Raw genomic sequence first — 23,518 nt, forward strand, 5'->3', positions numbered from 1 at the left:
CAGCATTTTAAAACAACTTTTCTGATTAGTTGTTTAGCACTGAAACATAGAAATGAAGGGCTGGAAGGAACCTCGAGGTCATCGAGTCCATCTCCCTGCACTGAGGCAGGGTCAAGTAAACCTAGACCATCTCTGACAGGTGTTTGTCCAGTCAGTTCTTAAAAACCTCTAATGATGGGGATTCTACCACCTTTCTTGGAAGCTTACTCCAGAGCTTAACTACCCTTGCAGTTAGATATTAGGAAAAATGTTCTAATTTAAGGCTGTAAACTCCCCAGTGTAGCCATGCCCGAAATCTCCCTGGCTGCAGGTTAAGCCCATTACTACTTGTCCTGCTTTCAGTGGACATGGAAAACAATTGATCACATTCTTCTTTATAACAGCCCTTAACATATTGGAAGACTGTTATCAGGTTTCCCCCTCACCATTGCCAAGTAGAGCAGGACATTTATCTCCTGTGTTTTACATATGACTCCTGTGAATACACCCCAGAATATTAACCTTTTTCACAACTGCATCACAAGGCTGACTCATATACAATTTGTAATCCACTATAACCCCAGACTCCTTTTCATGAGCTACTAAAGCCCAGTTTTGTTATATACTCCATGTAACTCATGGGAAGTTTTAAGTGGCACTTTTGGATTTCATGGATACTTCTAAGTCATTAAGTTTGGGAAGGGGCAGGAGAAGGCTTCACATGGAGTGGCCATTTTATTTAGTTGAATTCTGTTGGCCCTTGTCCAAAGCCTATTGAAGTCAATGGAAACATCCTATTGACTTGAATAGGCTTTGGATTAGCCCCATAGGCCCCGATACAGCAAAGTAATTAGAGCCAGGCTTAATCCAGTTTAACACCCTTTAGTTTTCTTTGAGTTCAAAGTTCTTAGCTTTCCTTTCAGTGTGGCCCTGATTCAGGAAAGCACTTAAACACCTGCTGAATGTTAAGCATGTGCTTACTTTCTAAGTGCTAAGTCACATGTTAATCAAGTGCTTGTCTGAAACTACATTTACACTACATGATAGGGGTGTGATTCCCCTGCTTGCATACACATATTTGTGCCAGCTTTCATTGAGCTAGCAAGAGTATAAATAGCAATGTAGCCGTGGTAGGACAGATAGCAGCAGTGGAGACATGGCTGGGCTGTGTTGAGTAGAAAACCCCTGAAACCTGTGAGTATGTGCTCAACACGGCTCAGCCATGCCTCTGTGGCTGCTACCCATGCTACCATGGCTACACTGCTGTTTATATTTGTGCTAGCTTGATGAGAGTTAGAATGAGTAGGGTGTACACGAGTAGTGGAATCACACCCCTTTAGCTCACAGTGTAGACATAGCCTGAACTGGGGCCATACCAAGGATCTGTGAGTAGAAAAGAAATTAACTTCCCATTATGTTGAAAAGGAAGCCAAGAGCTTTGAACCCAAAGAAATCTAAACTGTTAAATTGGATAGTTTCTACTGAGTGAATATTATGTTTTGCTTAAGCTATGGAGTTAAATGTTAATTAGTGAGGGAAACCACACAAAAAATTGAAAGTTATGAGTATTGTACATGCTGTTTATATTTAATATTTTTTGGCAATGTCTATGCATGTTGAAGTTATAAAATATGCTTAATGGAAGACATTTAAAGGAATGATTTTGTATAAAAGGATTATTCTGTTGAAACAAAACATAATGGGAACTCATATTTTCAAATTAAAATGGAAATCATATAAGGGAAATGGAGCTTTTAAAAAAGATTAAGAATGTATGCACTGAGCATTATTCCAGCACAGCAAGTTAATTTGGAGGTCAGCAATAAAGGGAAAAGAAAGTTTTTGTTGGACAGGAGTCACTGATATAAATACAAATTGTTACTGTATTCATTATAGTAGCACCTAGAACACTCAGTCAGGACTAAGGTCTCATTGTATTTGATACCGAACATATGTAAAATAAGAGCTCAAGAGTTCAGAATCTGAACAAGACATGATAGGTGGGTGAAGAATCCCATGGAGTAGTGTGAAGGAGACATGGTTGTATTGAATATTTAGGAATTGTATTGATTGAAACCAAGCCCCTGTGCCCCAACCCCACTTCCCAGGAGTGCCAGGCAGGCAGAGCGGGGCAAGCCCCCATGTCCCGCCCCCAGCAGGGGCGCCGGGGGGAGGAGCAGGTCTGGGTGTGGGGACCCATTTTTCTGGGGGCACCCCCAATTGGCCGGGGCCCTGCGCATGAGCCCTATTGGCCCAGTGGCTAATATGCCACTGTATCCAATTCCATGAATTTCTTTAGTTACAGGATATACCTTTTGTATGATTATATTTACACTTGTTAATGGTGAATCAAAAATACACTTTGGTCAACTGAGTGAATGCCCTGTCTGTTTATCCGGGGTAAATACATGTAGCTGTTCTTAATTTTTCCCCACAGGGATGCATCCGGCAGCCAGGAAGGGACTCCTATCTCCTTTGAATTTTAATGTTGCTGAGAAACAGGGAGAATGAGATGGGGGTTTATACCTACAATCTAAAAAGAAAAAAAACGCATCACAAATTTCTTTGCATTTTCCTGAGAATTACTTAAAAATCTTAACAACAAAACTGTGAGTATTATTATTGAAATATGCCGTGACATGCGTTTATGGCACACTCATTGACAGATAGTGTGCACCGCTGACATCACATAAGGGCTGCTCATGCTTACAGAAGCAATGTTATTCATTATGAAAGACAGACTTATGCAGGATCTTGGCAGAAATCACATGGATCCGATGATGAATACTTTTCTTCCCCTATAACTGCATTAATAGGTTTTTGGAGGACAAATAAATAACCTCCCTTGCTCTTATTGTTACATATTTTCTAGTATCATATAAATTTGAATTAGAAAGGAAAATATTAGGTCATGTTGTCCTTCCCTGTATCATTATACGTGTGCTTCCTACACTGCTTTCTCAAGTGCTTTTGTATTAATTTGTGTTTTTCTTTTATGTACATTTAAAGTAATGTTTGCTTTCTTTTTTCTTTTTTGCAGTCTAAGAGAAGAATGTGACATTCTATATTTGAAAATGGATCAACACACCTTCTTGTGAGCAATTTGGTGCTCCTTTACTCATTCTGCAGGCACTGCCTTATTCTTCACATGGATGACTCATTCTCTTTCAGAACTGACAGGCCTAAATGGGATACAAGCAGCAACAATGCTACGTTTATCAAATGTCATCTTATAAAGCGGCAAAGCAGCAGTAACAGTCTTACACAGAGGGTAGGTTTACCTACGCAGCATGAATAATTTGGGACTATGCTTACAGTGATGTGAACAGTTGATGTGCACACTAAGTCCACTCTTTCAGGTTTTACTTCTCATTTTTACTGCTACAGAGATGCAAAATAAATCTGAATAGAAGAGAAGTTCAGTCACCAGCTTGGCTGAAATAACAGACCTGATAGAATTAAAGTGTGGGGGGGAAATGCCCTTTGTACCGAGGTTGTGGAGTGCAAGTATCTCTATAATCAGACAGATTGCCTCTTTTGTGAAGTTATAATTCAATTAAAAGAAAAGGAGTACTAGTGGCACCTTAGAGACTAACCAATTTATTTGAGCATAAGCTTTCGTGAGCTACAACTCACTTCATCGGATGCATCCGATGACGAAAGCTTATGCTCAAATAAATTGGTTAGTCTCTAAGGTGCCACTAGTACTCCTTTTCTTTTTGCAAATACAGACTAACACGGCTGCTACTCTGAAACCTGTCATAATTCAATTGCAGCCTTTTCTGTAGAACAATTTTTGACCTCTCTCTCTTTTTATGACACTTCAGAAATGACTATCCTTATAACGCTGGATTATTTAGTGAACCAGACAGGAGTTTGGTGTACTCTGTTGCAGTACTTTCTTGAGTCATTTCCTGCAGTACAGTGTGCCCTTTGAATTGTGAGGTCTTGTGAGCGGGATCTAATTTTTTCAGTGTGTCTACTCATTTTGAGTTTCTCAATTTTTGACTTCCCTTGAAGCCAGTTAGTGATGTGGGTGCTCAGCATCTCTGAAAATGGGGTCTTAAATTATTCAAGTTAGGCACCCAAAACTTGAGTAACTTCAAATTAGTGGACACTTTTGAAAATTTTTGCCTCAATGACTGTTTTTTTCAGTAGATTTCCTATGATATCTCAGATGGCAGAAAATCAAATGAAAGTTTTCATTATATTGATCCATATGCATTGATAAAATGACATGATTTTGCCTCAGCTGTCTTGCCGTTAAAAAGTTATTTCTGCATAGTCTGTTGATATAGATGCATAGCCTACTGGCCATGAGAACAGCTATTATTCAGTATTCTCTGTATCCCCCCCAGTCAGCATCCTTATGATTCTTTAATCCACAAATGGAAACTTTCAGACTCTTATAGTACGGTGACTTCTACATCTTAGTATATAAACAAAATTGGTTTGATTCTCAGCCTTAACATTCTTCTGCTATAAATCTTGACTAATCTTTGTACAGTCAAATATAGAGAAGTATAACTTCTGGCTATTCAGAAGACAGCGGGATATGAAAAGCAGTATAATTAATACTCTGCAGGTTTATTATTATGGTTATGCATACTGTTCAATTGTTCCACTGATGGATTTTCTTTTAGAGGTTTTCATAACGCAATGGTTATAAATTAAGGCAAGTCATATAAAGGCAGCTGTTTATCTTCTATAGCTCTTTATACAATGTTATAGAAGAACTTCACTGTGTAGTATTTTGCCAAGTGTTAATTTCAACTTGAAATACAGTTTTCTTTGCATTTTCTTATCACATCCAAAACTGGCATTTTATCCCAGTTTAGAACAGTTTTAAACACATTTTGTAGGGAAACTGAGTATTTTAGCACTAGATGTATTATTTTATTCTGCTACAAATGAAAAATGATAGGCAGTTGGCTGAATTTATTTCATGGATATAGGTGTCATAAATCTTATAAGGAATAAAAGTGGAATGACACTTCATGATAAAATCTGAAAAAATCCACCAATAAAATTATCTATCAACAAAGGTGGATTTAAAAGTTAAGGGTCCAATCCTGCTCCTAATGAAGTCAATGCAATTTTTGCTTTAATGGGAGCAGAAATGATCCTCTTGTCCTGTACATTTAGAAGTGACAACTGAAGTGTATCAGCTAATCTCGTCCATTTTAGGGGCTCATTTAAACAAAATAATTATACGTGTCTTAATTATGAATTACCTCAGTATGTGGTTTCTAGTCTGATAAATTCAGCTAATGGGTAGCAAGACATAGAGCAAGACATCTTTTCCATAGACTCCTGAGTCCTAAGACAAAGTGAACAATAGATATAGAAAAAACATTCTAAGGGGCATAGGCCCAGATCCTCAAAGGTATTTAGGTGTCTAACTCCCATTGGATTTCAAGGGAGCTATGACAATTTATACCAGCTCAGGATGTGGTGCCAATGTTGTTGATCCTGGGCTGAGGAAGCTGCTGGCAGGGTGTTTTCTGTGAGGACTCCCTCCCTTTGGATTTTACTGCTGCTTTGGTCGAAGGTTCAGAATGTGCTGCAAAGCCCATCTATTTATACAGGCTTGGGGACAGAGTCCAAACAGCTGGGTTGCAACAGCAGAGTCTAGGAGGAGGGGTTGGAGTATTTTCTTAAGTATTGGCTTCTTTCAGGAGTTCTTTTTTTTGTCATGTAGCACTATATTCTTGTATTAATTGATCTGTGTTTTTTTTAAACCTGTGAGGGTGCCTAGAGCTTGTGATAGGTGTTATTAAATACATCAGAAGGAATAAATAAACTGCAAAGTTTTGTGCATGTATCACACCAAAACCAAAATAAATACATAGTTGTACATGCTCAAAATTATATAGAACATAAACTGCATATGATAATGATGGCGACAGAAGCTGGGTTTTGTGTCAAAATACTGTGTTGAACAAACTAAAGGAAGATGAATTTGCTATTCAAAGAGCCAGGTGCTCTGAGCTGGCAGCCCCTGAGTGGCTGAGAGGCTCTATGGCTGAGCAGGTATAAGTGGGAGCAGCTGTCCTTAATGGCTACTTCCCACTCTGCTTTTCATTGTGATTTTCAGCACCTGTGCAGTGCCAGTGCTCTCCCTGTGTCTCTGCTTATGCTGTCTAGTGGGCAGACGCTCACAAATGAGGCTGTCTGTGCTGTTTGGCAGGTGAAAATGAGGGCTGTAAATATGAGCACTGGCCCACTAAGAAACAGACTCTCACCAGCAGGCAAGCCAAGACTAGGCAGTTTTTAGAAACAAAGGGCCAAATGTTGCCCTGAGTTCCACATGGTCTATGTTCTTCTTCCCCCATCTCACTCTTACTCAGCACAATCTTTTGCTAGGTCTGATCTTGTCTAGGAAAAAAATACACTTGTGCTAACATATCTGAGATATGAAACATCCTTTTCTTTTGGAGGCTTTAATAGAAGTTTTCTTCTTCTCACCATTTAAGCCAAAATTTCTTTCCTTCAGGAGAAATTAATCATCCAGCACCTCTGACTGGGCTGTAGACTGCCTGTGTGTGAGTTGCAGCAATCTAAAGCTAGCACCAATTCTCCTGGCAGAATGCATACAGGCAGAAATATATATTCCCTGTAAACTCAATTGGTAGGGAGGTTATTTTTTCTCATTCTTTGTTCTTATTCTATAATTGTTATTCTGTGTTAACATTTTCTATTCCCTTTGAACATCTGTAATTTTGCCTCTCCCAACCCACCTCCCCAGAGTGATTACCCACACACTGTAACCTTTTAATTGTGCAATAGTTACAGTTTCTGTACAGTGACACCTTCTGGCAAATACTCTTTTCAATGTGGGTTCTTCAGGGAGGATATTCCATCAATGGAAACATGTCCAACGGGGCACTCTTGGGACTTGCAGTGAGCCAACATAATATGATATTGTGAAATAATGTTGTAGTTTGGGCCATATCGTGGCCCAGTCTTTCTTCAGTGGACTTCTTCAATGTACATTTCAGCTATCAGTATAAGTTTATGCTTACAGTCTGAAGAAGGAGAGTAGGGGGAAATTAAACAGTTTTCTATGCATATTTTTGGAAATGTAAACAGATTTTGGCAGAAATTTGTTTAATGTTTCCATCCCACATCGCCAACTTGTCCAGAGGAAAAAAAAGCCCAAGGTCTGGCCAATCTAAGCCTCATAAATCTGGTCCCGAAGGAAGTTTTTTAAATGAAAAACCTCTCGGGAATGATCTCATGGCATCCTCCCATCCTGTCTAGATTGTGATTGGTCACCAATTAGCAGGATCTAATTATTATTAATGTAACAGTTGTGCTCAAAGACCACAACAAGAATTAGAGACCTATGGTGCTGTAAAAATGATCTTGTAGGAAAGAGCCCCTTCTTCATAAATGTACAATCTGTGACAAAGCTCTGTCCTTGCCTCCGTGGGTCCCGCGTTTCTTGGCGGATTTCGCTAGCCTCAGAGGCTCACTGTGACCCTCCACGTAACCCTTCTTTCTCTAGAGACAAGGGCCACAGTCTACTGAGCCATTTTCATCATAAGCCAGCAAGGGAGGTGGGGAGAAATTATCCTTCCTTGCACGTCTCTGTTGTCTCCCAGTCTCAGTGATTAATCAGGGGGCAAAGGTGAGGGGGGAGCCTGGGCCCACCCTCTGCTCCAGCCCAGGGACCCTAATAGTATCAGCTATGGTAGCTGACCTTTTAGAAACATGACATGTACAATTCCCTGGGCTACTTCCCCCACAGCAGCCCTCACTTCCTCAAGCTCCACTTCACCCTGACCTCAGGGCCTCCTTCCTTGTGCCTGATATGGTGTGTACTACTCAGCCTCTCCAACAGCACAACTTCCTTCTACAGCTCCTGACATGCGCACCCACCTGACTGGCTGGCTGGGATACTTTTAACTAGTTTCAGCCAGCCCCTGATTGGCTTCAGGTGTCCCAATCAACCTAGCATTCTCCCTGCCTTCTGAAAAGTTTTTAATTGGTCCCAGGTGTCTTAATTGACCTGGAGCAGCTGCCATTTCACTTAACCTGGTACCAGGGATTTGTTTAGCCTGGAGCTAATATATCTATCTCCCACTACTTTTCTATAGCCATCTGGCCTTGCCCCATCACAAGTCTAAGGCCCCAGTGTCATATAATTAAATTTATGAACTGAGTAGTCCCATTGAAGTCAAAGGAACTACTCAGAGTGCGTAAAGTTAATCACATGTGTAAGTCTTTGCATGATCAGGGCCTAATTTAAGACAAGATACATCATGTGAGTGTAACAAACAATGAAAGAAGATGTCTGTGGGAGGAAGAAGGATGAGAGTAACAGCAGTAAAGTCACATGGATACACTGATCCACTGTTGCACAGCTTGATAGTTCCAAACATCTGACCGTTGTAAAAATAAACAAATGAAATACTGCGGCAGCACCAAGATATCAGCTGTTAATTTGCCAATTTCTTATACATGTAGCAGCAGAAGTGGGATTTGAGATGGGATTTGAAGGGAGGAAGGGGAAGGGCATTCCAAGTACACAGTAAAGTGTTCTGCAGCATCCTTCCAGCCTGGGAAGAAGGTGCATTGCTCAGTAACTGTCACAACTGTTCAAAGCCTCACTACTGTAAACTTAATTCTACTACTGGGAAACATAAGAGACCCTTTCTCCCATTTGAGCATTTTTTAAAGTTTGAATTGGGGTAGGGTCTGGTCACTGCTAAGACAAAAAAGCATTTTTGGATTGTCAAGAAGTGCTTCTCGGTTATTAAAAAGTCGAGAGTCAGAGTGTGACCGTGAGGTCTGAAATAGCCTGAGACAATTGTACAAAATACTTGATGTTGTGCAGAGCCTTTTGTTTCCAGAATCATTCTTATAAAGGTTGCCATTAGAACCAGTGCTAATTGCTATAGATAACAGACACACGCAGCATGGGAACAGTTAATCAAACTTCCTTTATGATTTTTCTAGTAGGTATGATATTACCTTTTCTAACAATATACTGTATTCTAAGTATAATGATACCTGTTCAAACTGGTAACATGTTACTTGGTACTGACAAGGTACAACAAAACACAAAAGTTAACTGCATCCATTGTATCTCGGTACGTGAGAATTCCTGTATTAATTACACAGAAGTATAGATGATTTAACTACTAGTGAGCCACAACTTCAAAGCATTGTCTATACAGCTGCTTTTTAGAGTGCTAGCATGAGCCCTGCTAACCTGAGTCTTTTGGCGTAGGTTGGGATGCTTGCTTCTGTGGGCTGCGCAGACATACCCACAGAAACAGAGGGAGCCAGACCGGAACAGGAAGCGTGAGGCAGGAGAAAGCAAGGTCACACAAGCTGGGAAAGGGACTCCATGAGAAAGAGACAACTCAGCATGCAATAGTCTGCATGAGGCAGGGGACACTGATGATGCCTTAGGACTCCCAAGGGAAGGGTGATCTAGAAAGTGGCATTGCAGTTAAGATATTTGTTGTTTTATATGATCTGTACTCTCCTGTGCTTTACGTGGTTAAGTTAAAGAGCATTAAGGTGTTAAACTGTGGGCAAAGTGTCTCAAACACTTCACAACTGCTGCATGCAAAGAAAGTTAAATTGTACCCCAGAAGCTTCACACCTTTCGGGTGGAGATCTGGGAAGAGTATGTTTTAACTGTGGGGGAGACTGAAGGGTCAGCCCTGTGCCCAGTGGGGATAGGAGCTGGACAGTGGGTTCCAGCTCAGAAGGGAGTGTAAGACTGCAGGCCTGCACTCTGTGCTTAGGGAGCCCAAGATTGGGGAAGTAACTGGACTTTGTTCAGGCTTGAGAAACTTAAAAGAGCTGGGAATCCAGGGACACAGAGGCTTGAATTCCCCTCAGAGCAGTCTGGTGGGTTGCCAGAAGGGAGCGCCCTGCCAGATCTGTGATAGAAAATGACTACCAGCAGCACCCTGAAGTCCCCAGAAAGGAATCACAAGCTGTTTGACTTTTTCCTACTTTCCCCAAAAAGCCTTGTAAAATATTGGGAGAAGAAGACTGATGCGTAGCGGAAGAGAAGACGTAGGGCTTCCTTCATCTGGAAAGTAGTGCTGTGCAGTGGAAGGGCCTTGGACTAGGAATAAGAAGGCATGGGTTCAATTCTTGATCTGTAACTGACCTGCGTGACTTTGGACAGGTCACTTCACCTTCCGTGCCTCTGTTTCCCCAGTGAAAATGATGATTATTTTTCCTTCTTTGTAAATCACAGAGATCTATGGAAGTTAAGTGCTATATAAAAGCTAAGAATTATCTCCTTCCTCTGGAATCCATATCAGAATTTTTTCAAAATTTAATGAAAAGTTTCATTTTAATGTTGAATGGATGAAAGTGAAAGTTGGAATATCGCATTCCATATTTTTGTTCAAGTTTGCCCACCCCTTATTGAAATCACAGAGCAGTGAATCTGAAATATAATGTTCCATGCTACTGCTTTTTCTGTTTTTCTTTTTATAAAGGGAATGCTTGAGCAAACTTGGGGAAATGCACTTATAGTACTAACTCCAATACTTTTCTCATACCTATTAGATTTAAAAATAATATTCATTTTCTTTCCGCTTAACAACAAGGAGATCAATTCTTTTCAAAGAACAGACATGTTCAGTCTATCAGTTTTATCTATAATACTTTAAAAGCAGTTTATAATGAGCATTCTGATCTGGTTCTTAGTGTCAACCGAAGTGTCCAGAAAATACCTTCTATAATAAATGAAAACAATTAAACCGAGTACTAAAATGTTATGTGAACCTTTGACTCTGAGAAAAATGCAGTCAAAATGACTAATACATTGGGCTTTTGTATTTGAATTATATAACAAATAATCTGTGCCAGGATGAGGGAGTGATCTGCCCTTGCTATGTTGTTTTGTTTTGCAAAGTGTAACTTTTAAAGATTTATTAGACAGTTTGTTTAAGCCAATTGTAGGGTTTTTTTAAAAGATTTTGCAGCTTGCTTTGTTCTCAAAAGTGTCAGCAGTTATAAGTAAAAAATATATTCAACCTGATGTCTGAGTAATGAATTTGAAAACTTGATTGGGTAATAAGAAGGAATAAGTGAGCCCAGGTGAGTGCTATAAAAGCTAGCAAAAGCTAGAAAGCAAGACTGCTTGGAAACTAACAAAAATAAAACTACCAAGGGAAATGGGAGAAAAACTAAACAGTATGCGGTGATGGGATATACCTGATCTTTATGGCTGCTTACAGGAGGCCCTGTGGGTCTTACTACACTCCTGTCCCAGGAAAGAAGTAGTGAAGATGGGTTCTCCAGGCCTGCCTAGAGAGGCTGTACGGAAGCAGCTAGTCAGAGTCCAGCAGGCTCAGAAACAAGGAGCTGCAGAGCCTTAGCAGGTCAGATTCTGACTGGGACCAGAGGGACAAGACAGGGGGTTTATCTCTGCTCAAGGGAGCTTAAAAGAGAACTAGCATTTAGTTCTGGCTGCATTTGCTTATGCTGGGGGAGAGAGGACCTGAGAACTTTAACCCTGAAGTAAGGGGTGAAGATTAAGGGGCCAGGTGGGAAGAGGTCCAGGGAAGTAGCAGCAATGAATTGAATTGAGAGGTACATGGCTGCTGTTTATAGGGTCCCTGGGTTGGAACCTGGGGTAATGGGTGGGCCCAGGTTCCCCCACTGGCTACCAGCAATGTGGTGTAAACCTGAGAAGGGAGCAAGGCTCTTAGAAGCCTGAGCAAAAAGCTGAATTTAAAGGGCCTGGAGTTGGGGCTGAAGATACTGGTAAGGGGAGATAGACAGTTTTGTTGGACTTTGCTACCTTGGGACAGCTTCACTTTGATTGTATGACCCAGCTGGAGGGCTGACCCATTGATGACCTGCCAAGCAAGGCTGAAAACCTGTGGGGGTCTAGGAGTGGGAAAAGGACTGAAGTAGTGCATGCAGCAGCAGGACGCACTCCAGAGGTGAGTGTTCCCCATCACACATGCTTAGGCTGTTGATGTTCTATAATAGTCATGGTTTTAGCATGCATTTTTCACTTTAATATGTTATAATTTATGTCTAGAAAACAAGAGCTCTTAGCATTAGGGCAAAAGAACTGATGAATCATGAGATAAAACCAAGATTTGGCCTTGTAGCACTCTAGTTTTATAACTGTCTCTAAACGGGGAGGGAAATCTCTCATAATAAAGAGATGAGAACTAGGTACTGTCTTATTGTGTAGATTAACTGAATATTGACAATGTTCAAGTGCTTATATACAAATACAAGAAGTCTAAATACTAAGATGGGTGAACTAGAATGCCTGGCATTAAATGAGGCATCCTGGAAACTTGGTGAAATAAGCATACTTAATAGGGCATGGTAACAGTAGAGTACAAATATATATAGGAATGATAGACTAGGTCATGCTGGTGGGGGAATGGCACTTTGTGTGGAAGAAAATATAGTCAAATAAGGTGAAAATCTTCAGTGACTCAAACTGTACCACAGACTCTCTATAAATAGAAATTTCATACTTGAGCAATGAGTATAACAGTAGGAATATACAACTAACCACCCTGGCCAGGATGGTGACTGTGAAACGCTCAGGGACATTAGAGAGGCTACAAAACCAGAAAACACAATGATAATGGGGGGGTTTCAACTATCCTCATATTGACTAAGTACATGTCACATCACGGTGTGATGCAGAGATAAAATTTTTAGACCCCCATAAATAACTGCTTCTTGGAGCAGCTAGTCCTGGAACCCACAAGAGGCAATTCTTGATCTAGTCCTAAGTGGAGCACAAGATGTGGACCAAGAAGTAACTATAGCTGAACTGCCTGGTAATAGTGATCATAATATAGTTAATGTTAGCGTACGTGGCGCGGGAGAATATTTAACTTTTTAAAAGAGGAACTACACAACAATGAGGATGCTAATTAAATGGAAATTTATAACGAGAAGTCATAAGGGTAAAATGTCTGCAAACACCATGGGGACTATTTAAAAAGACCATAATAGAGGCTCAGACTAAATGTATACTTCAAATAAAAAAGACTGCCACCATGGCTAATTAGCAGAGTAATAGATGCTGTTAGAGGCAAAAAGGCATCCTTTAAAATTTGAAGTCAAATCCTTCCGAGGAAAACAGACATGAGCATAAACTGTGGTATGTCAAGTGTAAAAGTATAATTGGGCAGGCAAAAAAAGAACTTCAAGAGTAACAAGCAGAAGACACACAAGCTAATTACATTTTTTTAAGTACATCAGAAGCAAGAAGCCTGCCAAACTGGCAATGAGGCCACTAGATGACAAAGGTGTTTAGAGGAGCATTCAGGGAAGACAAGGTCATTGCAGAGAAGCTAAATGAATTATTTGCGTCAGTCTTCACTGCAGAGCATGTGGGGGAAGAAACCCACATCAGAGTCATTCCTTTTGGGCAACTAATCTGAAGTATTTTCCCCAAATGGATCTCACTAGAAAAGGTTTTTAGAAAAAAATTACTAAACAGTATTAAGTCACCAGGACCAAATGACTTACTGTACTATATAGCATAGTAGTATATTGTATACTGTAGTATATAACCTATCACTGAAATAAGTCTCTGTGCTAGGTGACTGGAGGGTAGCTAGCTGATGCAGAGCTTTAAAAAGGGCTCCAAGGTTATCCTAGTAATTATAGGCCAGTGAGCCTAACTTTAGTACGGGGCAGATTTGTAGAAACTATAGCAAAGAACAGAATTATCAGACACATAGATCAATATGATTTATTGGGGAAGAGTCAACATGGCTTTTGTAAGTGGGGAGGGATTATTTTCTATAAGAATTCTTTGAGGGAGTCAACAAGCATGTGCATAAGGTGATCCACTCGATAAAATGAACTTGGATTTTCAGAAAGCCTTTCACAAGGTACCTTACCAAAGGTTCTTAAATCATGGAATAAGAGGGAAGGTTCTCTTTTGGTTCAGTAACTGGTAAAAAGAGTAGGAATAAATGGTTGGTTTTCATAGTGGAGAGAGGTAAATAGTGGAGTCCACCAAGGATCTGTTCTAAATGTTGAACAGTACTGGTCCCAGTAATGATCTGGAAAAGGGGATGAACAGTGAAGTGGCAAAGTTGGCATACAATACAAGTTCAACATAGTAAAGTCTAAAGCAGACTTCAAAGAATTACAAAGAGCACTCATTAAACAGGGAGACAAGGCAACAAAATGGCAATGAAATTAAATATTAAGTTCAAAGTAATGCACCCTGCCAAAAATAATTCCAATTATACATATACAGTGATGGGTTCTAAATTAGCTGTTACCAGTGGTGAGCTGGAGCTGGTTCGCACCGGTTCGCTGGAACCGGCTGTTAAATGTAGAAGCCCTTTTAGAACTGGCTGGGGACAACCGGTTCTAAAAGGGCTTCTACATTTAACAACCGGCCAAAAGTGGCGCCTTAGGCGCCACCTCCGTGGATGCTCCAAGGCTGGAGCACCCACGGGGAAAATTTGGTGGGTGCAGAGCACCCACCGGCAGCTCCTCGCCTGGCCCCAGCTCACCTCTGCTCCGCCTCCACCTCCTCCCCTGAAGCCGCCCTGCTCTGTTTCTCCGCCCCTCCCCCTGCCCTGGCTTCCCGCGAATGAGCTGTTCACGCGGGGAGCTGGGGAGGGCTGAGAAGCAGGCAGCGGCTTCGCGCTCAGGCCCAGGGAGGAGGAGGCAGAGTGGAGGTGAGCTGGGGCGGCGGGGAGTGCGAGGAGGGCTGCCCGCGCCGCAGCAGGTAACCCGGCGGGATGGGGGGGGGCGCAGGGGAACCGCTCCCCACCCCAGCTCACCTCCGCCTCCCTGGGCCTGAGCATGAAGCCGCTGCCTGCTTCTCAGCCCTCCCAGGCTTCCTGCGCTGATTCATGGGAAGCCAGGGGGACGGAGAAGCAGAGTGGGGCGGTGTGTTCAGGGGTGGAGGTGGAGCGGAGGGGAGCTGCCGGTGGGTGCTCTGCACCCACCAAATTTTCCCCGTGGGTGTGCCAGCCCCGGAGCACCCATGGAGTCAGTGCCTAAGCCACCACTTTTGATGTGATTGGTGGGGGGAGCGGCCGCTCCCCCTGCTCTCCCCCTAGCTTCGCTATCCCGCCCTTGGAGCCAGAGGGACCTGCCGGATGTTTCCTGGGAGCCACCCCAGGTAAGCACCACCAGGACTCCACACCTCACCCCCTGGCAGGTCCCTCTGGTTCTTAGGGGTGGGGCGCAGTGGGCACCCACTACGGTGGCCCACAAGACCCTCCTGCCCGGTTCTGGGGGCAGTCAGGGGACAGGGGAGGGGGTTGGATGGGGCAGGAATCCCGGGGGAGGGGCAGGCGGGCCACGACCCCCTCGTGGGGTGAAGAGGGAACCAGTTAAGATTTTGGCAGCTCATCACTGGCTGTTACCACTCAAGAGAGAGATCTTGGAGTCACTGGAAAGTTTTCTGAAAACTTTCACAGTGCACAATAGCAGTCAAAAAGGCTGAAGGTATGTTAAGAACTATTAGGAAAGGGATGGAAAACAAGACAAAATATCATACTAGTCTATAAATCCATGGTGTGCTCACACCTTGAATATGGAGTCTAGTTCTGGTTGCCTCATCTCAAAAAAGATATAGTGAAACTGGGAAAGGTTCAGAAAAGGGCAACAAGGATGATCAGGGGTATGGAATGGCTTCCATATGATGACAACTTAAAAATAAAATATAAGGGGAGGGAGGAATGCTATAGGTCTATAAAAATCATGAAGACTGTACAGCAAGTGAATAGAGAAGTGTTATTTACCCTTTCCCACAATCCAAAAACGTGTGTGTGTGTGTGTGTGTGTGTGTGTGTGTCCCAATGAAATTAATAGGCAGTAGGTTTAATACAAACAAGAGAAAATACTTTATCACACAACACACCATTAACCTGTGGAAATCTTTGCCCTGGGATGTTGTAAAGGCCAACAGTATAACTGGGTTAAAAAAAAATGAACTAGATACGTTCATGGAGAATAGGTCCATCAATGGCTATTAACTAAGATGGTCTGGGACACAACCCTATGCTCAGGGCAACTCTAAACCTCTGACTGCCAGGGATGGGTCAGTCCTTAATTGTCCTGTTCTGCATACTCACCGTGAAGCTCAGGTACAAGCCACTGTCAGAGATAGGATATTGGGCAAGAGGGACCACAATCTGATCCTGTATGGCAGCTCTTTTGTTCTTATGCCATGTACTAGTAAAACAGGCTATAATGTAATTCCAGACTACTACCCTGAGTAAACAAAAATATCTGAAGACACCGTTTTCATCTGAATTATTTTTAGGTTGACTAAACTTTTTAGTTTGCTTTTAAAAAATCTGTTGCAAGACTGTTAATAATGGAAGTCATATGGTTACATCACCATGTTGAATACTTATCTGTTATGTGTAAATAGTAACTAAATATATCCAACTCATGTTTAAATTCTGCTGTTAACTTTTTGTGATACATTAATTTATTTTGGAGTTATATTTTCAACTTAAGCTTTTGTTTTCACAATTCATAAATTCTCATGGTATTAACACTTCAGGCAAACATCTTAAAATCTTTTAAATAAAATATATTATCATGGTTACAGGGCTAACTGTACCTCTGGATTCTCTGATTGCATCACCACATCTTAGGCCTTGTGGCCTTTCTTCTTCTGGAGTGGAATCCTGTGATTTCCTTCCCCAAACTATTAGACTGGGCCTAGACAATAGTACCCTGTATCATGCACGCTTGCCAGCAGGTCTGACTAGGTATGCAACCTACGGTTCATCCCTATGGGAGCTTGTGACAAGTGGTGAACTCACTGGCCCAAAAATCCTGCTATTGAATTAAACTCAATATATGCATACAGTAAACCATGCAGTGCCCTGGTCAAGATAGTGTTTATAAGTTATTACAGACTGCTCCAACCATATAACGCTTACTTTGGTGTTGCTGGTGCACACTTTGGTGAGTAGCATGCTTTCGTCATTATCTAAAACAATGTGAAATACAAAGTTTCTATATTCCATCTCCCTTTTCTCTCCCTGGACACTCTTGCTCCCAGTACCAAACAGCAGTAAGAAATGGAGACAGGGCATATTCAGCTAGAACCCTCTCAGCATTGGAGCACTAATCTTTATTAATGGCTGAGGGTAACCAGCATTTAAATGCTAAATATTTAACAGTAGCAATGCTGCTTCTTTTTTGCGCTCCCTTTGCAGTATTCAAACTGATTCTCTTGTTTACCAAGGGAAAACATTTCCCCTCTATTATGTAACCTTTTTTTTCGCTTCAGGCATAAATGTAAAACAGGCAGTTATCATATGAGCTTCCTTAATACCGGTGTAAATGAAAAGCTACTTCAGACTCTAGTGGTTAAACATGATTGTCAACATGGAGAACCAGATTTGTCAAAGCTGTAGATGGCAGCGCTTGTCTTATTGATATTTTGCTCTCTAACGCTGTAATTTAAGATTAACAACATGATTGTGCCAAAAACTTAATTTTGGACTTTAGTTATAATATCAGTATTAAAAATAAATAATAATTTGGCCATTCTGCAACCATTATCCTACTATCACTCTGTTTATTCCTATTGTTACTCTGAATAACAACAGATAGGCTTATTTTTATCAAATAGCAGTATCCTGTAGGCTGGGCATGTGACGTTCAATACTGAAAACAGCCTGTATAAGCAAATTAGTTGACCTTGTATTGTATTGTACTTCAGTACGCACTGAAATATCCTAGTTCAAACTTCTACCAGTAGAGAAGAATTCATTTAACAAACAACTTTCTAATACACAATGCTTTAAAAACCTAGGCTATATAAAAATTGATATCTAAAGCCTCCAGATTCATGCAATTTGGCGGAGCCAAACTTTGCCATAGAATTCACCCTCTTAATAAAATTATATTCACTAACTTATTTTCTCCTTTCATTCCTTTTGTAGAATTCTGTTTACAAAAGCGCATAGAGAATCTCCTCCACCTGAATTTGCTCTGCCCTTTCCACATGATAGCTTTGGATATGTCTGAGTTAATTTGATTGTCAAGTATAGACAGACATCAATGGCAGAAATAATGTGTGCCATATATAGGCAATTGCATTCCTTTATTATAGTCCTTAATACCTGTAGAAAATAGATGCTACTACATTAACTCAGGATCATCAGGGTTCCAAGATAAGCTGCTTCAGGGCTTTCATTGCCAGAACTACAATTTGCATTATTAGACTAGGACCACATTTCTATAAACCACCAATAATGTAGGATAACCTTTGTCATTGGTACAGGCATCTTCTATTGTCATCTATAGACTAATGCATCAACATAAAATAGTAAAAGCTCAAACACTTACATCTCTCACTAAATTTGACTCAGCAACCCTATTAAAACTAATGAGATGGCAGGAATTGACAAATACCAAGGAACCCAATAAAAAGCAAATAGTTCAAAATTAACTAAAATTTTTAATTCAGAGGGAATATTTATTAACCTCTGGGTACAACATGCTATTTCTATGTTAAACCATTATAGTATTACTCATCTTACAAAGTGGAGTATAACTAGAGAAGGCTATCAATAATACCTAGAAACAATCAGCAAAAGTTGTGAAAGGCTTCTCTGTCTGCTCATATCTATTAATTTTTTTTTATTCAGCTTTATGTGTGAGACGTTTTCAAACTTTGATCTTTAGTATTGGCCGATGGATGGACTTTCACACAGGGTAAGTTGTCGTTGTCGTCATCTTCTTTTTAAATCAGCAAGTTTTGAACTCAAAATCCATCATTTCCTATATCCTATGATCTGGTCAGTTTAACGAAAGACAGTCTTTCCACAGAGTTCAATAAACTTTGGATCAGGCCCTGAGAGTATGTCTGGACTTCCATTAGACATCCATGGCTGGCCTATGCCAGCTGGCTCAGGCTAGGGCCCAGGGGCCGTGTAGCTGTGGTGTAGACGTTTGGACTCAGGCTGCAGCCCAATTGCTGGGACCCTCCCACTTCACAGGATCCTAGGGCCTGGCTCTAGTTCTTGCCTGAAGTTCTACACCACAATTACATGAGCCAGCTGCGGGTTTTTAATTACAGTGTAGACATACCCTTAAACACCTCCATCCAAAAAGGCTGGCTTCTGGAGCACTTTCCTTACATTTTAATTAAAAGTTCTATGTTTATTTGCTAGAAATCCTATAATAATCAGTGCTATAGGACAGGGGTTCCCAAACTTTTTTCCCTGAGGCCCACCTGTGCAGCTGCAGTAGGCACTGTGGCCCACTATTAACACTTCCTGAAGAAAATTATTCACTTTGTTGATTTAGAAATTTATAGTTTATTTGTATGTAATAATTAATGTACATTTTTCCTTTTCATTTTAATGTAAACAGTTGTATTGATAGAAATCCCTAGCAATGTGCACTCAAAGAAATGCTTCAAGATCTTTGAAACCAAATAGTTTTAGTAAAACTACACTTAAAAAAATGTTCAGAGCAAAATGTAGTGGTCAAAAAGGGAAAACACAACATAGAAATGTACAATGTTTAAAACTGAATGATAAGCAACACAACAATGTTAACACAATGTGTTTAACAACTTTGTTCTTTTTTGGTTTTAAAACAAAACAATTGTCCAACTTAGAATACTAAATTGTGTTCAATTTTTTTCATGTAAAATCTGCTGTGTAAGTAAAGACCCAGCCCTACTCTCTACTAGTTAGAAAAGAATCAAATATTGTAAAGCAAAAATATTAAATAACAGTTATAATGCACTGAGGCAACAGGTATTCATCTGATCTGCTAAAGGAGAATCCAAACCTCAAGTATGAGTGATCATATTTTCTTAACACTTTCTTTATATTTTTGGCTGGCTCATTTTATGTAGCTGTAGATGGTCTGGGACTTTCATTATCTTCACCACCACTGCACTCTTCTTGGCTCAATTTACTTTTTAAAAACATGTCAGATTGAAATACTGCTTGATGTTTTTTACAGTTGTAAATGGTGGACTGTGTGTATGTTGCTAAGTTACCTTGCAGTGAAACGCACCATTGTATTCACGAGAATTAAACTTGACATATTGCAGCTTGTTTTTTAAAATAAATAAATATTTTTTCTATACTCTGTCCAACATATACAGCTCAAAGCATTACATTTATATAGCTTTCACTTAGATTAAACAAGTCATGGGAAGTTAAAGATTTACTAAGATCTTGACTGGAGAATGCAGTTGTGCTGGCGGACCACCAAGCAGTGTGTCGTGGCCCACAGTTTGGGAACCCATTCCTTCGGATATAAATAATCTTTAATTCTTCCTCTGTGCAAGGACTATATAATCTGCATCAACCCTATGTCTGGTTCATCTTACTTTCCCCCTCCACACTGACTGAGCAGCTCCAGCTAGCACATTGTGGCAGAGGGATCAGAGCCAAAGCTTCACCCACTCCTCACTCTTGCCAATCCACTTCCCACCCACCTGTCCAGCTAAGGAATTTAAGTTCATATCTGGAAGTTTATGTTGACTTTAGTCTGGATTGTGTTATGAGGGTTTTTTTTTTAAGAACAATAATTCAATAGAGCTGACACTAGCAAAGGCTTTAAGCCTTTCATTCACATACTTCTGTTCTGACAGTCCCCTCAAAACCACTCCATTCTGAATCTATATTGTACCTTCCATTGAGTGGCACTAAACATTTCCTCTCCATATTCCAACCCAAGTAGTAAGAGTTTACAAGCCATTTCCTTGATGCACAAAATATTTCCATATCCTTACACAGTCCTCATTCTATCAAATTACGTGAGCATACACACAACTTGAAGTCAATGGGACTACTCACAGGTTTTGGAGTTTTGCTGGATCAGAAGCCAGATAATCTCAATCTGTAAAACGTATGGTTGCCAAAAAGTATGTCACCCTAGTCAGTGTACAATTAAGGTGTCTGCGGAGGGTTTTGAATTTGAATTGCTTCTGAACACTGGATTGTGTGGCTATGTTGAAATTTAATGTGACACTAACAGGTTTTTCATTTAATAATAAATATATTTCTAGAACTAGTGACAGTTCTGTAACTCAAATCCATGCTCTAACTCCTTTTCTCTGCTCTCCTTGAAAACTTCAGATCCCAAGTGTTTGATGATAGAGCGGTGCAGCTCACAGAGCTTTGTGGCTCAATTGTGTGAAAGATCATCATGTATCAGTATGAGAGAGCGCTCTGGCAGCTGTTAGAGCAAGTTACTCTTTTTTTTTTTTTTTTAAAAGGTTAACATTTCCAGCCACTTTAATGGGAATTATTTACTCTTTGGGCATCACTGCCTTATTTCAGATGTCCCTTTTTTCTATCGTAACAATGAGACATGCAGTCTCACTTACAAACTATATAAAATTATGAGATAAGAACTGGGCATCAGGCCAAAATTATGACATTATTTTAATGAGCAGTAGGTTTGTGGTGACTTTTCCTATACAGGAGTGGTTGGAGTTTAGTACACTCTCAATTGTAATTCTCCTTGATCTTTTACTGGTCTTTGATTGATGTATTCTGTTGAAATGCTTGAAGCCTTATGCAGACACTTTGGGCCCTACTGTCATGGTTTTATTTCTGTTTGCCTCAATAGTGCCAGTTTGTCTGTGTAGCACTAGCTAAATGCTTTTCTGATCTTTGTTGTTATGAACTACAAATTACCTAAGACTCTGCCCTGGTGCCTATGCTTTATAATAGCCATAGGTTTCCTTCACATTTTATAAACCACACCATAGTGTCAAGGATTGGGTTTATTCTCTCTGATAAATCTTGCAGCACTGGTATCAGTCCTGTCTGAATGAAGACGTTACAGGCTAGATGTCTGCCAAATGAATTTTTGGACAATAGACACTTTCTTTGTTTACATGTATAACACAACCACTTTCCTCTGTAGCTGCCCATGAGATGGCCTTGTTGGACCCCAGCCCATTTGTCTCACAACTAATATGTTTAATGCTTTGAACAATTTATGGTCTAATACAGTGGTTCCCAAACTTGTTCCACCGCTTGTGCAGGGAAAGCCCCTGGTGGGCTGTGCAGGCCCACCAGGGGCTTTCCCCACACAAGCAGGGGAACAAGTTTGGGAACCACTGGTCTAAAATAGCTATTGGAATTCTGAACCACTGCAGATGAGAGAGGACCCTTTTGAATCTGGGGGTACATTTCATTATATTTGGGTAATGTTATTTGATATATAAGCCTAAATTCTGAACAGGCTTCCAAGAGAGGTTGTGGAATCGCTGCCAGAGGCTTAAGAACAGGTTGGACAAACACCTGTCAAGGATCAGCTCTCTAGGTTTACTTGGCCCTCAATGCAGGGGAATTAACTTGATGACCTCTTGAGGTCCTTTCCAGCCCTACATTTCTTATTGTTTCATAATATTGATCATGATTATTTGGATTATGGCAATATCTAAAGATCCCAACTGAGATTGAGACTCCATTGTGCTAGGTGCAGTACAGACATATAGTAAGAATTGGTCCCTGCCCCCAAAAGGTTAGTCTCTGGCACAAGCCCTGAGTAAAAGAAGGCACATAGTTACACTGCTCCAGGACCAAACTGTCTGAGTCACAGTCTGGTGCCGGTTTCCACCTGTGCACAGAGGAAGAATTAATCTGCATCAACCCTATGTCTGGTGCAGCTTACTTTCCCCCTCCACACTAACTGAGCAGCTCCAGCTTGCACATTGTGGTAGAGGGATCAGAGCCAAAGCTTCACCCACTCCTCACTCCTGCCTACCCACTTCCCACCCATCTGTCCAGGAAGGAAGTAGAGGCCTGTGAAGGCTACTCTCCTTATCTCCATCCCCTTCCTACCCTGCGCTGCTATCTGTGATACAAATAGCCAGTCCAGGGGATTAAAGACAAGACACATGTGCTTGAAATAAATAAGGCTTGGAGCAAGTGAGGAAGGGAGAGGGAAGTCAAGTATTGAAGTATCAACAGTATGTTTTTTACAGCAGTGTGCACAAATCATAGGTAAACATTTCAATAATGCTGGTTTACTTCCTATCTAGCCATTATCAGATGAAATGAAATTCTAGCTTTTACCATCCTAAAGGAATTGTGCTTGGCTGCAACTTCTGCTCTTGCAGAATTACTTCAAAATATTTCTCCAGGATCCTCAAATTAGATCACGTCAAACCCATTTGTAAGTTTTCGTACTAGGGTTTCTTGCTCAAAATAAACACTCAAGTCATATTTTTCCTGCTTTGCTTGAAAGGTTACACTGAGTTTCTGTTAAAACAGCCTATTGATAAGACCTCTTATTAGAATAATGTTTCATAGTTCTGGACCTTCATGTATTGAATGACCTTGCCATTGCTTGGGGGCCTTATTGTGCCAAGGATTCTGCTGACCTTGTTCTACTGAGTCCTACCTACCACCTCAGGATGTATGCCTTGAGGACTTTCAGATGTTATACAGAATTCTGACACATAGGGTGCAGAATGTCAAGTCTGTTAATGCTTTCAAAGTAACAGTTATTATTTAGCTTTGCTTTTTAGCTATTTTAAAATCTTTTCTGTATCTCAAAAGCACTTTAAAATGCTTAGTTTTTTACTGTATTG

General features: G+C 40.7%; 1 long non-coding RNA gene across 1 annotated transcript in view; it reads left to right on the plus strand.

The window, feature by feature from the left end:
• The first annotated feature begins 2,430 nt into the window (after positions 1-2,430).
• The window catches only part of LOC141988196 (uncharacterized), a 33,977-nt gene continuing 12,889 nt past the window's right edge, over positions 2,431-23,518 (plus strand). Inside the window, exons 1-2 of the long non-coding RNA XR_012639692.1 lie at positions 2,431-2,588; positions 3,020-3,250. This is a non-coding gene — a long non-coding RNA (uncharacterized LOC141988196). The remainder of the gene's footprint in view (positions 2,589-3,019; positions 3,251-23,518) is intronic.

This window comes from Natator depressus, chromosome 5, assembly GCF_965152275.1.
Source record: "Natator depressus isolate rNatDep1 chromosome 5, rNatDep2.hap1, whole genome shotgun sequence".
Taxonomy (NCBI): domain Eukaryota; kingdom Metazoa; phylum Chordata; order Testudines; family Cheloniidae; genus Natator; species Natator depressus.